The sequence below is a fragment of the Mustelus asterias genome, chromosome 9 (assembly GCF_964213995.1).
Source record: "Mustelus asterias chromosome 9, sMusAst1.hap1.1, whole genome shotgun sequence".
Taxonomy (NCBI): domain Eukaryota; kingdom Metazoa; phylum Chordata; class Chondrichthyes; order Carcharhiniformes; family Triakidae; genus Mustelus; species Mustelus asterias.
The window spans coordinates 92,173,275-92,191,720 of record NC_135809.1 but is presented as its reverse complement, the minus strand read 5'-3'; the positions used below and the strand labels follow the sequence as shown (position 1 = coordinate 92,191,720).

The window sequence follows — 18,446 nt, the reverse complement described above, 5'->3', positions numbered from 1 at the left end:
CACACCTCAGGAAGCACTGCATTTCCCCAAACCTACAACTCAAGCTGCATCGTTTACCTCAGTCTTCCTCACCGAAAATCATTCATTGTCAATCTTCACTCATTTTCCTTATTTGTGCAAATTTGTAACTATAACTTACAAAATATGCTAAAACCATCTGTTAGTGGTGCAGTGAGTCAGAGACTCGTCTTTCGTCTCTGGGAGCTGATGTCAGCTCTAACACCGATGGCCTCTCCTGTCTGCTGGCTCCAAGATTCACTAAACAAACTTGGGCATTCTCAATGCAGTGCCAAAAGGAATGGGGCCAACTGCGCAAAGCTGCCACCTTCACTCATCAGAGCTGATAACACAATGGGTGGGGGTCCCTGAAATGCCTCAGCACAGAGATGCCTGCTTTCTGGAAAATTCAACATGCTTACTTACTGCCAAGCTTTTTATTAAGCACATAGTAAGCCCCCAACCTTTATTGAAATGTGCAGTATTTTGTAATGAGCCTTAACTATCTGAACAGTTTCATGGTTATGTATCTCCCAATTTAAACAGGCATTGAATGAGAGGTTTTTTTAAAAATCAGACCATTCCTGCTAACCTTTGCCCCTCCAGCCCTATCTATCCTGCTTACTTGGTGTCTTCTCATTGACATTTTCACAGGGCTGTGGTAATAATAATTTTTGTAAGAAAGTTATGAATGAATGACTTTTTTTAAAGGCTTTCCACACATGAAATTGTTACTGTAGAGTTCATTGGTTCTGTGCAGAGAGTATACTAGGTAAATGAGCACTGAAGTGATATAGGTTGGCATGGAAGATCAGGGGTCTGAGAGGGGGAGGCTAGAGGGTCATAGGTTGGCACGGGAAAGACCTTTTGAACTTACATTTCAAAAGGTTCCCTCCTATAATAGGCCATGAACCATGAGTCATTGAAAAACTGACCTGACGTCACAAGAATTGCAGAGGACTAGGGGATGCCTATCTCCGCAATGGAACCAGCCAGGTCGGGAGTGCAAGGTGTGGGCTCGCAACCTGTACCAGCCGACATCCATATTCCACTCTGGTGAAAATTGGGGGGGGCTGGGAATGAGGTCGGAAATCCTGGAATTGGGTCACGGCTACCATTTCGAAAGGCCTGAGGAGTCTCTCCGACTCCACAAAAACCCAACCCAAAGTGTTCAATCCTCCTGACTAATACCATTCATCTTGATGAACACAAGTAAAAAATAAAATCCCATTTCCTCCTGACTGTAACACGTGCAATGAAATAATGAAACTAGATTCATTTTCTATGTCTTCATCACTGATTCAAGTCAAAGAACATGTTTCACAATCTCAGTTCCTCTTCTTGCCTTTGGTTCACGGGGGTGGGGGTGGGGAATTATTGATATCAACATTGTCAACCATCAGATTATAATTGTGTATCACATCACTTTTTTCTTATTTGAATAACTTGTGTTGGGATTTAAATGCACACAGATCAGAGTTTGCTTGCAGCCTCAGTGTCAGTACTGCACGTGGGCATTTGCTCATTTTACTGCTGGGAAGACAGCTTTTGCCCAGCCCATAAACCCAAAGGGAGTGCAGAGCAATTGAGTTGCTCTCATTACAAAACACTGGGATCTCACTACAGTCAGGATTACTGTCAGATACCTTATGTCAAATCCAAACACCATCAGAAGCCTAACAACAACATCAACAACTTCTATTTATGTAGCACCTTTAACATAAACTCCTCAATGATGCTTCACTGCATCGCAAAAAAAAAAGCAAAATACGACACCAAGCCACAGAGGTAGGTTTTAAAGAGGGTCTTAAAGAAGAAAATCAAGGTAGAGAAGTGAAAGGGGAGAGGGCATTCCAGAGATTAGGGCTAGGCAGCTGAAGGCATGGACACAGGCATGGGTAGCACGGTGGTACAGTGGTTAGCACTGCTGCCTCACAGCTCCAGGGACCTGCGTTCAATTCCCGGCTTGGGTCACTGTCTGTGTGGAGTTTGCACTTTCTCCCCATGTCTGCGTGGGTTTCCTCCCACAGTCCAAAGACATGCTGGTTAGGTGCACTGGCCATACTAAATTGACCCTTAGTGTCCCAGGATGCGTAGGTTAGAGGGATTATCGGGGTAAGTATGTGGGATTACAGGAATAGGGCCTGGATGGGATTATTGTCAGTGCAGACTCAAAGGGTCAAATGGCCTCTTTCTGCACCGTAGGATTCTATGAAATAATGACATGATTAAAATCACTCACAGCAGAGGTGGAGGAGGATAGGATTGTGGCTCAAGCTACAGCAGAATCTTAAAATCTTAAATTAATATCTTCATATCATAAGATGTAACTCATATATTAAGATTAAGTGATTAAGCGTGGGCTTTAAACAGATTACATTCTGGAAGTCACTCTGTGCTTATGTTTTGTGATGTAGTTTGGTGATTTGGGGCTTCTTTTAATTTATGAAAAGTCCTTGCATTGATCAGACTCTGGTCTGAAAAGACTACAATGTGTAAGAATTAAGTATATTCTTCCCGCTCCTCCCACCTCTGTGTTTCTTACCTATCAGCGGTTGGCTTCTCTTCACTGTGTAGCACTGTGCAGGACTCCAGACACTTGGTACCTTCTGGGCAGAGGTCTTTACTCCTGCCAGGTGAGTCTAGCTGACTGTGAGGGGCAGAGGAGGTAGGAACCCCTATCCCAGCTTTCCACGTCATGATCGAGCCCAGATCCATTCTCTGGAAGGCGGATGCAGCTGCAGTTACCTCATATCCATGTTTATGAGACCTCCCATGGTGTAAACTCCTCATGATCCGGGTTCCATCTTACAAATGCTAACTGTCTCGCTCTCCCACATAAGAAGGCAATCAAAATCTTGCACAGCGGAAAAAAAACTTGGAAGCTTCTTTGGAAGTTAGTTGGTAAATTGAGAGTGAATAACAGACACAAGCTGCTCATATTCTTAGTGAACTCAGCTGCAGATTTTTACTGACGTACACTGCCAGACACTTTGACCCTTGGCCAGTCACATACAGACTGTAATAAGAAACCAGTTTCATTAAGTTATTGCCCTGGTAATAATTAATTCCAGACCTCAACAGCTGAGCGGTGAAGCACTCTCAAGACGTGGAAAAGAGCAGAAAGAAAATAAAGAAGATAAAAAACCAAGACTACAGCAAGGCTTAAGTCTTGAGATTTAGGATAGAGCTTTGAAGTTAGGTGTATACCTAGCTCAATGCTAGAGATGGCAAGGTTACAAAGGACAGCTTCTCATTGGTTGGCGAATTCCATTACAGACCAATAGATAAAGTTTGAGAGTCAAAATACTAAGAGTGAATAAAACCACACGATTCCACAGGTTTTGAACAAACAAAAATACATTTTACAAGTTCAGAAAGATAAAACAATTCACAATATCTATCTTATGCTCTTTTATTCAGGGTATGAATGAGGTATATGTGAATTAACAGGCAAACTGTGGTCACACATCACATGACACAATAGATGACAGATGCGACCAAAGCAGATTCTATGGATTACTCAACAATATACCCATACATTTGTCTCATTGTAAACCAACCGCCAATTTCTCTGAACCTGTGGTGAACCATCGTTGGTTCCCACTAGATAGTACTGAGCCAGGGTCTGGCCAGTACTACAAGTATGTATATATGTTGCTGTTGGGGTTAGGGTTGGGCTGTTACACCTTGTATTATAGTTATTGTGGTACATCCCAGTCGGGCTCCGCCTCCTGGGAGAGGTATAAAGGTCTCAGCTCTGTCTGGGACCCCTCAGTCTGGGATCGTGTATATAATTAGTAGCTTCGTTGTTACAGCAAATAAAAGCCTTTATTTCCTGAGCATCTCAAGCCTCGTGTGTGATAACGCGCATCAATTTTATTTGCTGTAACAAAACTCTCGTCGGAAAAAAAAAACGATATAGAGAGTATGGAGCAGATACTGAAGCCTGAACGCCTTACACTGGATCCACGTGTGGTGGGCGCCTCTAACACCTTCGACCACTGGTTGAAATGTTTTGAGGTCTACCTGGCAGCCTCCGCAGCGGTCACCACAGATGATGACAGACTCCGGGTCCTCCATGCGAGGGTAAGCGACACTGTCTACCTCGCGATCCGTGCGGCCACCGACTACACAAAGGCCCTCGAGCTTCTTAAGAAGCGTTATATTAAACCGCCCAACGAAATACACGCTCGTTACCTCTTAACCACTCGACAACGGCAGTCCAGCGAAACGATGGAGGAATACGCGAACGAGCTCCTACAGCTAGCCAGGGGCTGTAACTGCAAAGCAGTGTCGGCAGAGCAGAATATGAACGACCTCGCTCGAGATGCATTTGTGGCGGGAGTCGGATCATCTTACATCCGACTCAAACTACTGGAGAAAGGTAATCTTGACCTTACCCAGGCAATAGAACTAGCGGATATGTTGGAGACGGCCTCCAAAAGCCTAGTATTGTATCCTGAAGACCACGTGGAGACAACGTGGCAGGAGCAGTCGCGGATCCCTCCTCGTCCCTCGGGTTCGAAATGCTGTGTGATGGCGTGCTCACACTCGGGCCAGACGACGGCAGCAGCTCCGGGCGGCCCGCGGTGTTACTTCTGTGGGGGAGCGAAGCATACTCGGCAACGGTGTCCCGCTAAAGCTGTGTTGTGCTCCACCTGCGGTAAGAAGGGGCACTATTCGAAAGTGTGCCGATCTAAATCTGCTTCTCGGAACAGCAGTGCGGCCTGCGATTCCTCGGAGCCCGGTTCTTTGTCGTCGGCATCGTCGAGGGTTTCGTCCACGTGCGAGGCCAGGACGACGCCATTACGGTCGACGGAGTCGGAGAGGTGTGACCACCAGGGGTCGCTGAGTTTGGCGCCATCACCCACGTGCGACCTATGGGAGCGGCCATGTTGGTCGGCACCGACCGTGAACGACCAGTAGGGGTCATCCTCGTCAATCTCAGCCGCCTGCAGTGGCGCTCATGAACCAACGGTGGCGTCGATCATCCTGGACCAGGCCAAGCCTCATAGACTTGACAAGTCTATGATGGACATTCAGGTAAACGACCACTTGATTTATTGTCTGTTTGACAGCGGGAGCACTGAGAGTTTTATCCACCCAGACGCTGTGAAGTGGTGTGGACTCCGGATTCAACCTGTCAAACAGACAATTTCTATGGCATCAAAGTCCCGGTCTGTCACCGTGCTAGGGAGTTGCGTGGTAACTTTAACGGTGCAAGGCACAGTTTACGAGCGTTTCAAGCTCCTGGTGTTGCCGCACCTTTGCGCGCCAATACTTCTCGGACTAAACTTCATGGTCCACTTGAGGAGTGTAACCCTACAGTACGGTGGGCCACTCCCTTCGCTTTCAGTGGGAGAACAGCAGCCTCCAAATTGCCCAACGCGCCCCGCCTGTAGCCTCTCGACGCTGAAGATTACCACACCCTCCCTGTTCCAGAATCTTGTGCCAGGCTGCAAGCCCATTGCGACTAAGAGTAGGCGTTACAGCGCTGAGGATCGGATCTTCATTCGATCTGAAGTTCAGCGGCTCCTCAAGGAAAGGATCATACAACCTAGCGCTAGTCCGTGGAGAGCGCAGGTCATGGTGGTCAAGAGTGGGAACAAACCCCAGATGGTCATTAACAAAGTCAGACCATTAATAGATACACGCAGCTGGATGCATATCCCCTCCCGCGCATATCTGACATGGTCAACCAGATTGCGCACTACCGGGTGTTCTCCACCATAGACCTCAAGTCTGCCTACCACCAACTCCCCATTCGCCCAGAGGACCAACAATACACGGCTTTTGAGGCGGATGGTCACTTGTATCATTTTCTCAGGGTTCCCTTTGGTGTCACCAATGGGGTCTCGGTCTTCCAGCATGCTATGGACCGAATGGTGGACCAGAACGGGCTGCGGGCTACCTTCCCGTACCTGGATAACGTCACCATCTGCGGCAATGACCAGCAGGACCACGACACAAATCTCCTGAATTTCCTACGCACTGCATCTCGCCTGAACCGGACCTACAACAGGGAGAAGAGTGTGTTTCGTACGCGCCGTTTAGCCATCCTCGGATACGTGGTGGAAAACGGGGTCATTGGCCCTGATCCAGACCGTATGCGTCCCCTCTTTGAACTTCCCCTGCCCACTAGTGCAAAAGCACTGAGAAGATGCTTAGGCTTCTTCTCTTATTATGCACAGTGCGTTCCCAATTACGCAGACAAAGCCCGTCCGCTCATCAAGTCCACTTCTTTTCCCCTAACACCAGAGGCCCGATTGGCCTTTGATAAACTAAAAGCCGACATCGCGAAAGCTACGATGCACGCTGTTGATGAGTCCATCCCCTTTCAGGTGGAGAGCGATGCATCTGATTTCGCCCTGGCCACCACACTTAACCAGGCGGGCAGTCCCGTCGCCTTTTTTTCCCGCACCCTCCAAGGCCCCGAAATTCGGCATTCAGCGGTGGAAAAGGAGGCCCAGGCCATTGTGGAGGCCGTCAGGCACTGGCGCCATTACTTGGCGGGAAAACGGTTCAGCCTGATCACGGACCAGTGGTCCGTGGCGTTCATGTTTAATAACACGCTGAGGGGCAAGATCAAGAACGACAAGATCTTGCGGTGGAGAATTGAACTCTCCACCTATAACTATGACATCATGTATCGTCCAGGGAAACTCAATGAGCCCTCGGATGCCTTCTCGCGTGGAACATGCGCCAGTATACAGGAGGACCATTTGCAGGCTCTCCATAATGACCTATGTCATCCTGGGATCACTCGGCTCTACCACTTTATAAAAGCCCGCAATCTGCCCTACTCGGTGCAGGATGTCAGGTCCATAACAAGAAGCTGTTGGGTATGCGCGGAATGCAAACCGCACTTTTACCGACCTAACCGGGCACAATTAGTCAAGGCCACTCGTCCCTTCGAGAGACTGAGTGTCGATTTTAAGGGCCCCCTTCCCTCAACAGATCGGAATGTGTACTTCCTCAACATCATTGATGAGTACTCGAGATTCCCTTTTGTTATTCCCTGCTCTGATACATCCGCTGCCACGGTTATCAAGGCATTCCGTGATCTTTTTACCCTGTTCGGGTACCCCAGCTACATTCACAGCGACAGGGGCTCGTCGTTCATGAGCGATGACTTGAGGCAATATCTGCTCTCATACGGGATTGCCTCTAGTAGAACCACGAGCTACAACCCTAGGGGTAACGGACAGGTGGAACGTGAGAATGCTACAGTCTGGAAGGCTGTCTTACTGGCGTTGAAGTCAAAAAGCCTTCCAGTCTCCCGTTGGCAAGAGGTGCTCCCTGATGCGCTCCATTCCATACGCTCACTCCTGTGTGCGGCAACCAACGCTACTCCCCATGACAGGCTGTTTTCATTCCCTCGGAAGTCTTCCTCTGGGACCTCATTACCGTCTTGGTTGACGTACCCAGGACCTGTCCTGCGGCGACATGTAAGGGCCCGCAAGTCCAACCCGTTGGTCGAACAGGTCCATCTCCTCCACGCCAACCCTCAGTATGCCTATGTGGCATACCCTGACGGGCGAGAGGACACGGTCTCGATCCGAGACCTGGCGCCAGCAGGGGACGTAGAAACCCCTGTCGCTCCCATACCCCCTGTTACAAACCCCATAACTCTTGTTTCCCCTCCGGACACGGCGCGGGCAGCATCGGGACCATTACTTAACCCTTTTACTCCCGTGTACAACTTGCCTGAGTCCAGAGGATGGTCGCCACTTCAGGGCGTGTCGGAACTCCATGGATTACCATCACCTCAGGGTCAACCGGCCTGTGAGACTGTGGAGGAACAGTTGGACATCGCCTTGGGGAGAACGCCACCGCGAGTGCCTACTCCGGTGTCATCGCCGGTATTGAGGAGTTCACAACGACGGTGCGGTCCCCCTGACCGTCTGAACTTACAGACTGATGACAAATTATTCTGTTTTTTTGTACCCCGCCGCCTTTGTCTTCAAAGGAGGGGTGAATGTGGTGAACCATCGTTGGTTCCCACTAGATAGTACTGAGCCAGGGTCTGGCCAGTACTACAAGTATGTATATATGTTGCTGTTGGGGTTAGGGTTGGGCTGTTACACCTTGTATTATAGTTATTGTGGTACATCCCAGTCGGGCTCCACCTCCTGGGAGAGGTATAAAGGTCTCTGCTCTGTCTGGGACCCCTCAGTCTGGGATCGTGTATATAATTAGTAGCTTCGTTGTTACAGCAAATAAAAGCCTTTATTTCCTGAGCATCTCAAGCCTCGTGTGTGATAACGCGCATCAGAACCTTCATCTTAGAACATAGAACAGTACAGCACAGAACAGGCCCTTCGGCCCACAATGTTGTGCCGAGCTTTATCTGAAACCAAGATCAAGCTATCCCACTCCCTATCATCCTGGTGCACTCCATGTGCCTTTCCAATAACCGCTTAAATGTTCCTAAAGTGTCTGACTCCACTATCACTGCAGGCAGTCCATTCCACACCCCAACCACTCTCTGCATAAAGAACCTACCTCTGATATCCTTCCTATATCTCCCACCATGAACCCTATAGTTATGCCCCCTTCTAATAGCTCCATCCACCCGAGGAAATAGTCTTTGAACGTTCACTCTATCTATCCCCTTTATCATTTTATAAACCTCTATTAAGTCTCCCCTCAGCCTCCTCCACTCCAGAGAGAACAGCCCTAGCTCCTTCAACCTTTCCTCATAAGACCTACCCTCCAAACCAGGCAGCATCCTGGTAAATCTCCTCCGCACTCTTTCCAGCGCTTCCACATCCTTCTTATAGTGAGGTGACCAGAACTGCACACAATATTCCAAATGTGGTCTCATGAAAATTTCCAAATACCACAGCTGAAGATCTCACCTTAGAATTCTCTTCAAATGTCACTTCCACTCGAACGTCTTCAACAATGAGCCACCTCGCAGGTTCAATCTTGCTTTCTGAGATACTTTTCCCCGATATCTCAAGTACACTCAAGCCTCACCTTTCATGCACCATCTTAGATCTTTGGCCATGCCGAGCAGAACATTGCTGCTCCAAAGGGGCACCTTTGTCCCAACAGCCTGCAGCATGCAGTCACCAACCTTTGGCTGCCTTTTCAGATCTACAGGCCTCAGGCCTCCTCTGTGCCCACTTTGCTTGAAGTCTGCTCCCTGCAGCTCTTTCTTGAATTTGGAGTCTATTACTCTGCTCCATTCTCTGACTCCATTTAACGGATCTATTTCTGCCCTCTTGCTTTTATTCCTTGCCTGGGAATAACTTTTGGAACCTCTCCCAGTCTTCCTCCCTGGTTTGGAACATTCTCCCTGTCCTATTCCCTGGGACACGCTCTGACAAAATAATGGTGCTCTGTATCAGGTCAGCAGGCCTACTCTTGCTCACTGTTCTTCTCTATTCTCTGCACATCCGCACAGGACCAGCCCTCTGCTAAACGAATGCAAAACCACCGAATTGCCCCTGCCTGGCCATTTCCTGGCTGTGTAAGAACTTAGAAGGCTGAGAAGGGATCTTATAGAGACCTATAAGATAATGAAGGGGCTGGATAGGGTAGAGATGGAGAGATTCTTTCCACTTAGAAAGGAAACTAGAACTAGAGGGCACAGCCTCAAAATAAAGGGGGGTCAGTTTAGGACAGAGTTGAGGAGGAACTTCTTCTCTCAGAGGGTGGTGAATCTCTGGAATTCTCTGCCCACTGAAGTGGCGGAGGCTACCTCGTTGAATATGTTTAAATCACGGATAGATGGATTCCTGATTGGTAAGGGAATTAGGGGTTATGGGGATCAGGCGGGTAAGTGGAACTGATCCACTTCAGATCAGCCATGATCTTATTGAATGGCGGGGCAGGCTCGAGGGGCTAGATGGCCTACTCCTGCTCCTATTTCTTATGTTCTTATGTAAGAGCATTAAGCTGCGTGAGGAGAGATAGTCCGACACAATCACAGTCACGGAAGGCAGAGAAGCCCGAGACAGAAGAGGTCCAAGATTTCCGCTCCTGCTCCTTCAGACCCTAATTCTGCTTGCCACTGGGATATGCATAATTCACGCATCTCAGTGTTGATTTGGCATCAAGAACTGAATCACTTTATTGGATCCCAATCTTTCAATATTTGAGGCTCCTTCCTGCATGCAGAATGTGACCTCAATGCTCCCAGAAACCCAGCAGTTAAATGGCAGCTGTGTGTACTATCTACCAGATGCACTGCTGAAACTCACCAAGGCTCCTTAGACAGCACCTTTCAAACCCACGACCGCTACCATCTAAAAGGACAAGACGGCGGTGTCATCTTTCAGATGAGACATTCATCCAATGCCACATCTGCCCTCATCAGTGGACATAATAGATCCCATGACATTATTTTGAAGAGCAGAGGAGTTCTCCTTTGTGTCTCGGCCAATATTCATTCCTTAATCAACAGGTGATCCAGTCATTGCAACAGTGCTGCTTGTGGGAATTTGCTGTGTGGGAGTTGGCTGCCTGATCCCTGCATTACATCAATAACTGCACTTCAGAAGTACTTCATTGTCTGTAAAGCTCTTTGATACATCTGGTGGTTGTGAACAGCACTATATAAATGCAAGTCTTTCTTCCTGTGGCCTAGTGGTCTAGGTCACTGAACTGATAGACCACAAACCTAGAGCAATGCTCAAATCCCGCCATGGTAGATGGTAAAATCATCACATGGCAGGCATGGGTGAGCTGAAAAATATATATAAATGCAAGTCTTTCTTTTTCATAGGATGTTAGTATTTGAATTGTCTAGCTTGAGCCATTGTTCTGTTTTAATCACTTTGTACAAGCAAGGACAATGGTAGCAATTAACCCATATATATATGAAGGGATTCCTGAACAGGTTTGATGCCATTGGCCAAAAGTGTGTATATCAACCAGTTGGGGAAATGCATTCTCTGAAATTTGCATTAATATCCAGCAGTAACCAATTTTAACCTTGAATATGTTGTGACCAGCAAGAATTAATCATTCATGTTGGACAAAAATGATTTCTGTTTGTCATACCATCCCACACGGGTACAATATGTTCCTGTCTTCAGTCATAGAATCCCTACAGTACAGAAGGAGGCCATTCAGCCTATCGAGTCTGTACCCAGGCCCTATTCTCGCAACCCCACATGTTTACTCTGCTAATCCCCCTGACACTAGGGTCAATTTAGCATGGCCAATCAACTTAATCCGCACATCTTTGGACTGTGGGAGGAAACCAGAGCACCCGGAGGAAACCCACGCAGACACAGGGAGAAAGTACAAACTCCGCACAGACAGTGACCCAAGGTCAGAATTGAATCTGGGTCCCTGGCACTGGGAGGCAGCAGTGCTAACCACTGTGCCACTCCACAGACCGCGGGATGCTGTAACCCTCTGCTTACCCCGATGAGGGGAACTGCTGCGCTATGCACTGTCACCTCATTGTTTGCATCTCTGTCTCATCAATCAAAATATGGTCTGACAGTAATGGTGTCCAGGGCTGATCACACTCCAAATGGCTAACCAGAAAAGATGCTTAAAGAAAAGAGTTGAGCATTTTAAGATCAAGATGTTGCTTGACTGGGAGCCAATATACATCAGTGAGAATAGGGGAATGGATTAACTAAAGGCAGTAGAGTTTTGGATGACTTCAAGATTATGGCGATTTAGAATGTAGGAGGTCATCGGAATAGTCAAGTAACCAAGATATTGGTACCAAAAGCATCGATGAGGGTCTCAGCAGGAGCTGAGAAAAGGACAAATGGGGTGAGATACAAAGTTGGAAATAGGCAGTTTCGTGATAGCAAGAATATATGGTTGTTTTTTCAGTTTATTTATTAGTGTCACAAGTAGGCTTACATTACCACTGCAATGAAGTTACTGTGAAAATCCCCTAGTTGCCACACTCCAGCGCCTGTTCGGGTACACTAAGGGAGAATTTAGCATGGCCAATGCACCTAACCAGCACATCTTTCAGGCTGTGGGAGGAAACCGGAGCACCCGGAGGAAACCAATGCAGACATGGGGAGAACGTGCAGACTCCATACCGGCAGTGACCCAAGCCGGGAATTGAACCCGGGTCCCTGATGCTGTGAGGTAGCAGTGCTAGCCACTGTGCCATCGAGCCACCCCAACCAGAGTTCATCTCAGGGTCAAATATGAAATCAAGATTGTGAGCAGATTAATTTAGTCTCAAACTGTTGCCAGGGAGAGAAATGGAGTCAGTCGCTAATGGAGTCAGTTTGGAGCAGGGACTGAAAACAAAGACTTCAGTGTTTCCAATATTTAATTGCAGGAAATTTCTACTCGTCCAGTACTGGATGTCAGATAAGCATTCTAATAATTTAGCAACAGTGGCGGGGAGGAGAAAAGTGGTGCTGAGGTAGAACTGGGTGTTGTCAGGACATGTGTGAAAACTAATGCTGCGATTCTGGATGATGTCACCAAGACCACCCTGCAGATCAGATATAGTCCAGGGGGTGGGGGGAGGAGAAGATATTGCTAATGATAATCTGACTACAACTAAATCGATAAGAGTGGAACCAAGAGAGAGCAGTCTCACCCACTGGACCACAGCAGAGAAGCATTGGAGGTCAAAGGTTGAGGTCAAAAAGGCTGAGGGGGGGGGTAGTTGACCTTCATCCCATAGGATGCCAACTGTAACTTTGACAAGAGCTGTTTCCACAATTGGGAGTAGAGGGAACCTGATTGGAGGGATTCAAACATGGTGTTCCCAGAAAGATTAGCATGGACTTGGGAAGCGACAACACATTCAAGGAGGCAAGGGAGACGGGAGGTGGGACGGTGGTTCGTTTATTTTTTGAGGAGAGAGGTGATAATTGCAGATTTAAAAGGAAAGAGGTACAACACCGGGCGAGAGAGAACCATTAATAACGTCGGCTAACAAGCGGGTCAGGAGGGGAAGCTGGGGGATCAGCAGTTTAGTGAGAATCAGGTCAAGAGGAGCAGGATGTGAGTCTTATGAGTAACATGTACTTGTTTTGCTCTAATGACAGAAAATGGTGAAAGTGCACAGCATGTCTGCCAACATCCAAAAAAGTTAGGTTAATATTTCTGGATTTCAGTTATTCTGACAAAGGCAGTAAGCCCAGACAGTTAAACTTTCTCTTTCTCCTTTCACATACTGGGGAGCCTGATGTGTAAGTCCAGCATTTTCCTTTCCTCTGAGTAATAACAAAATAGTTATTAGCAATTATGGGCTGCCAGCTAAAGGTCTGCTTAAAGCAATAATCCTGGTTAAGGCCTACAGTCACCATGGAGACAATAACAGCTAATGTGGGTGGCTGGTTTCCTAGCTGAATGGGACCTTATTCCAGCACCTCACCTCATGCAGTTAATAAGCAGCATGTGAGTTAGAAAGAAAAAATGTGTTTTGGTTTAGAAAGAAATTGTAAGTGATGAATATTGAGTCCGCCTCTCGATGCGATGTTGAAATGTGTTGGCTTTCTAGCCAATGAGACTGACTAGGTTGCTCTATAGAACGCTGGTGGGGAGTCAATGAGCTGAATGTCTTCCTTCTGTGCCATAATGCCTATGAGTCATAGAGTGCACAAAAAACCCTTTGGCCCATAGAGTCTGCACCGACAATATCTACCACTATTTTCCAGCACTTGTCCTCTATCCTTGAATGTTATGATGTTTTAAGGGTTCATCCAAATACTTTTTGGAGGTTGTAAGTTTTCCATCTTCCCAGGCAGTGCATTCCAGATTCTAACCACCTCCTACGTGAAAGAGTTTTTTCTCAAACCCTCTCTGAATCTCCTGCCCCTTGCCCTAAAATTATGCCCCCTTGCGATTGACCCCTCAAACAAGGGGAATAGTGCTTCCTACTCACCCTGTCCACACCCCTTATAATCTTCTACACCTCAATCATGTCCCTCTTTAGCCTTCTCTGCTCTAAAGAAAACAATCCAAGTCTCTCCTTATAGCTCAAAATGCTCATCCCAGGCAACATCCTCATAAAACTCTTCTATACCGCTTCTAATGCAATCACATCCTTCCTATAGTGAGGTGACCAGAACTGCACACAGTACTCCAGTGCTCTGTACAACTCCAACATTACCTCCTTGCTCTTATACTCTATACCACGACTGATGAAAGCAAGTGTCCCATATGCCTTCTTATGCCTTCTTAACTATCCTATTCACATGCTCTGCTGACCTCTGGGATCTGTGAATAATTATCCCAACATCCCTCTGTTCCTCTGAGCTACCCAGTGTCCTGCCATTCATTAAATACTCCCTCATTTTGTTTCTTCTTCTAAAGTGCATCACCTTGCACTTATCAGAGTTAAATACTATCTGCCACTATTCTACCTATCTGGCCAACCCATCTATATCTTCCTGTCACTTACGACCATCTTCTTCACTATTAATCACCCTACCAATCTTGGTGTCATCTGCAAACTTGCTTATCATTCCCCTACATTTTCATCTAAATAGTTTATGCGTAGAACTCTAAAGTGAACTCACTGAGGATGTGAGAGGCAATAAGAGAGGGAAAAGTATATGTTCAGGGATAGGACAGGAGGAGCTTTACAGGAAGATTGGCCTGGTTGGCTAGTGGAAAGGGAGATGCAGCAGAAACAGCTGGATGTTTGGACTTTTTGACTTTGGATGGTTTTGACTTTTGAGCACCTCCACTTATTGTTGGAAGTGAGTGTGCAGGAGGCAGTGCAGTAAGAAAAAGAAGCCAGAGTTATCTTTGCATTCCCGGATGATCCTGGAATAGTGAACAGTCTTAGCAGACAAGAGCAGGTACCGATAGTGATTTAGCCAGATCTGGCAGTGGATTGCTAAACCTGTTTTGTTTTCATTTTTCATGGGATGTAGGTATTGCTGTCAAGGCCAGTATTTATGCCCATCCCTAATTGCCCTTGAAAAGATGGTGGTGAACTTCCTTCTTGAACCGCTGCAGTCTGCAGGTACACCCACAGGGAGGGGGTTCCAGGATTTTGACCCAGCGACTGTGAAGGAATGGCGATATATTTCCAAGTCAGGATGGTGAGTGGCTTGGGGGGGAACTTCCAGGTGGCGGTGTTTCTATGCATCTGCTGCCATTGTCCTTCTAAATGGTGGAAGTAGGGGGTTTGGAATGCGCTGTCTAAGGAGCCTTGGTGAGTTCCTGCAGTGTCACCATATCTTTTCAAGTCTGCATCTCTTGGACTTAAGGGAGTGGAAATGAGAGCCATACCAGAAGGACAAGAGTCATTGTTTTAATTGAAATTAGATCATCAAAAGCCGGAGAGGGTGAGGTTGAGAAGTGTATTAGCTGCAAAAATATTATAGCGAACAGAGAGCCAAAGGCTACATAGTGGGATTTTAAAAGTGTAGAAAATGCAAAAATTATGTTTTTGAGGATCTTAATCTTGATGGTCAAATATCGGTTTGGTATTTTACGAGTTTCTATGTCCAACCACTTTGTGTTGTGAAATAGCAATAAAAACTTAAGAAAATGTCAGAGAAAGATTAACACAAGAACAAAGCAGTGTTGTAAACTTGCGGATTAACTGATCAAGTGACCACAACTACTTGAAAGGGTTTGGAAATTCCATACACTTTTCTTTTGCAGTATTAATACACACACACACAAAATGAGCCTTCTGGAGCCTTCTGGAAATCAAAACACGAACAGAAAGAAAACAGGGAGCCTGCAGCACTAAACTACAGTAAGTACCATTGGTAAACTGACTTCTGATTGTGTTAACTAATCAATATTGCCAGCATCCACGCTCGTTCGCAGTCTAACTAGCAAAACTAAGTGACTGGGATGGCTTCAAAGTATAGCTGAAGAAAGATATTCTACATCTGCAATGGGCCATTTTGGACTTTCAATGATGTGGGTAACTCTGCTTTCAAAAAGCTAAACCAGAAGAAACCAGCAAATTATCCCAAAAGGAAATAAATCATGTTCAGGTTACCAAACATTAAAGGGAACAATGGGATTACAATCAGTCTCAGACTTGTCCAAATGTACTGTGTACCTATTTTAACACTGTGTATCCATTTTAACATTCTGATAGTCTTGCTATGTTGCAATCTTACTTCATTCCGTCAGTATTGTTAATATTTACGGTGTGGTATTTGGATATTCTCATTCTATTACTGTTTGAAACTGAACTTTCAATATGTGTCAAACTAATGCATTAATCTGTTACAATCCAATGCTCTGGGTTGCCATAGACACCATGTTGGATAATACCATGCTATACTCTGTTATAATTACTTCGGCAATAATGTAATCCAACATTCTCCCAATCTCTGAAAAGATGCACAACATTCTCCAAATTATGATATTTTCACTTTTTACAATTTGAATCCAACTATCCCTAGAAACATGCAACCTTTTCAAAATTTATAGCATTCCTTTCAAGATCTCAAGATGGTGCAAAGCACTTTACAGCTGAAGCAGTGTTGTTTGAAGTGTAGTTGCTGTTGTAATGCTGAAAATGTGGCAGCCAATTTAGGCACAGCAAGCTCCCACAAACAGCAAACTGATTATGTTGGCTGTCGATTTAAGGATAAATAATCCCCAGTGACACTAAGAAGATCTCTGCTGCTCTTCTGTGAAATGCAGTACTGGAACCGTGTCCATCAGCTTAGGAGCATAGACGGGTTCTCAGTTTAATTTATAAAAGCAGTTTCTCTCAAGCTGATCACTAATTTGGATGGTAAAAGCATTTGTGGTCTTGAAGTATGCCAAGCTCAATCTTCCGATCGTGCAGAGTCAGCTGGTCTCAGACAGGGTAGTTGCAAGTGCCCTGCTTCAATACACTTGTTAAAACCCCAGCCAGGATTTCAAATAGTCATTGACTCCTCCTAAGTATATGTGTAAATTTCAACTGCCCACAAAATTAGAAATCTCCTTTGTGGGTGAATAATACTTACAAAAAGGTGATATTTCAATTTTTATTCAATGGGATGTGGGTGTTGCTGGCAAGGCCAACATTTGTTGTCAATCCTTAATTGCCCTTGAACTGAGTGGCATTTTAGCCACTTCAGAGGGCTGTTAAAAGTCAGCCACATTGCTGTGGGTCTTGTAGAGGTTTAGACTCGATACTAAACCCCAAAGTAAGAACATTCTTGTCATGGAATAACCTTATTGGCAAAAAGGACCATCGCTAATTTAGAATGCAAACTAACAAGGTTCATTGAACAATAAAGATTGATACTTAACATCCCCTTAATTGAGACATGGCATGATACATTCGTTTAACTCTTGTTGGTCTGTCTTTCCCATGGATCCCAGGACTTCTGGGGTCTTCACTTAGAACCACAGAATCCCTACAGTGCAGAAGGAGACCATTCAGCCCATTGAGTCTGCACTAACTCTCTGAAAGAGCATCTTTCACAAGCCCACCCCCCTCACCCTATCCCTGTAACCCCGTGCATTTACCATGTTTAATCCAACTACACATCTTTGGACACTAAGGGGCAATTTAGGGGCAACCACTTGGTTCCTTAAACCTGGCCTCTTGACAATATCATCACAAAGTCATTCAAGATTCTAACTTAAGTTAACTTAACTGTAATATCCATACAAATCCCTTTGCAGTTTTAGGACATCAACTCCAGTTTCCCAAGCTATCTCAACCTCTATAGCTGCCAGTCCATCTTAACTGCTGAAACTACACATTTCACATCTGCGTGCTGAGTGCTTCCCACCCTCTAACTTACTGAATGATTCCTCAGCAGTAATGTGGTTTAACGCTTTCTATTCACTCTATTAAGGCAATTACCTTTAGCTGCAATAATGGGTTCTAATACAGATCTGTATCCTGGATTCTTATAGCAATCCTCAACCAGTAACAATAACTTTAGTCATTTCTGGATTATTATGGAAAGTCCCAACCTGGGACAAATATACGTCGACTTGCAATGTCCTGTGCAAATGTTACCTTCCCAGCAAGTGCTCTGCTACTAACCCCTAACAAATGCACCACTCATCTCCACAAATGAATGCTATCCTTTGGCAAGAGTAAAGATCTTACTGATACCCTCCTATTTTTAGACCCTTTTTGCAGGTAATTTTGCAACATTTATCTCTGTCAGCACAATGAACAACTTCTAACCAAACATTTGCAAATGCTTGACCAATAGGAAGGGTGTTTTGAGCTTCCCCACAACAAATCAAGCCAATCAGCTTTGCAACCTTGATGTCTCTCCAAACTACTAGACCATAATCTGTCCCTAAACAGGAGGCCCTGGAACACCCAATCTCAGACACTTTCCTGAGTCAATCAGCTCTGGTGCCCTTTCCAAAAGTTAGCTCTAGCTAGTATCTTTCTGACAGGAGATCCTGGAACATTGGATGCTCTGACAACTATCCTTCAGTTAAAGAGACGCCAACTTTAGAATAAAGAACAAAGAACAATGAAAATTATAGCACAGGAACAGGCTCTTCGGCCCTCCAAGCCTGCACTGACCATGCTGCTCATCTGAACTAAA

General features: G+C 45.8%; 1 protein-coding gene across 3 annotated transcripts in view; it reads left to right on the top strand.

The window, feature by feature from the left end:
• LOC144498831 (bestrophin-4-like) overlaps positions 1 to 18,446 on the top strand; it is a 52,533-nt gene that overhangs the window by 2,031 nt on the left and 32,056 nt on the right. The window contains exon 2 of one of the 3 annotated variants that reach the window (XM_078220564.1): positions 15,571 to 15,667. The exons of 1 other annotated variant lie outside the window; for it this stretch is intronic. The gene's annotated coding sequence lies outside the window, so the exon portion shown is untranslated. Of the gene's footprint in view, positions 1 to 15,540; positions 15,668 to 18,446 lie in introns of those variants that run through there. One more of the 3 variants, XM_078220565.1, reaches the window with a different exon arrangement.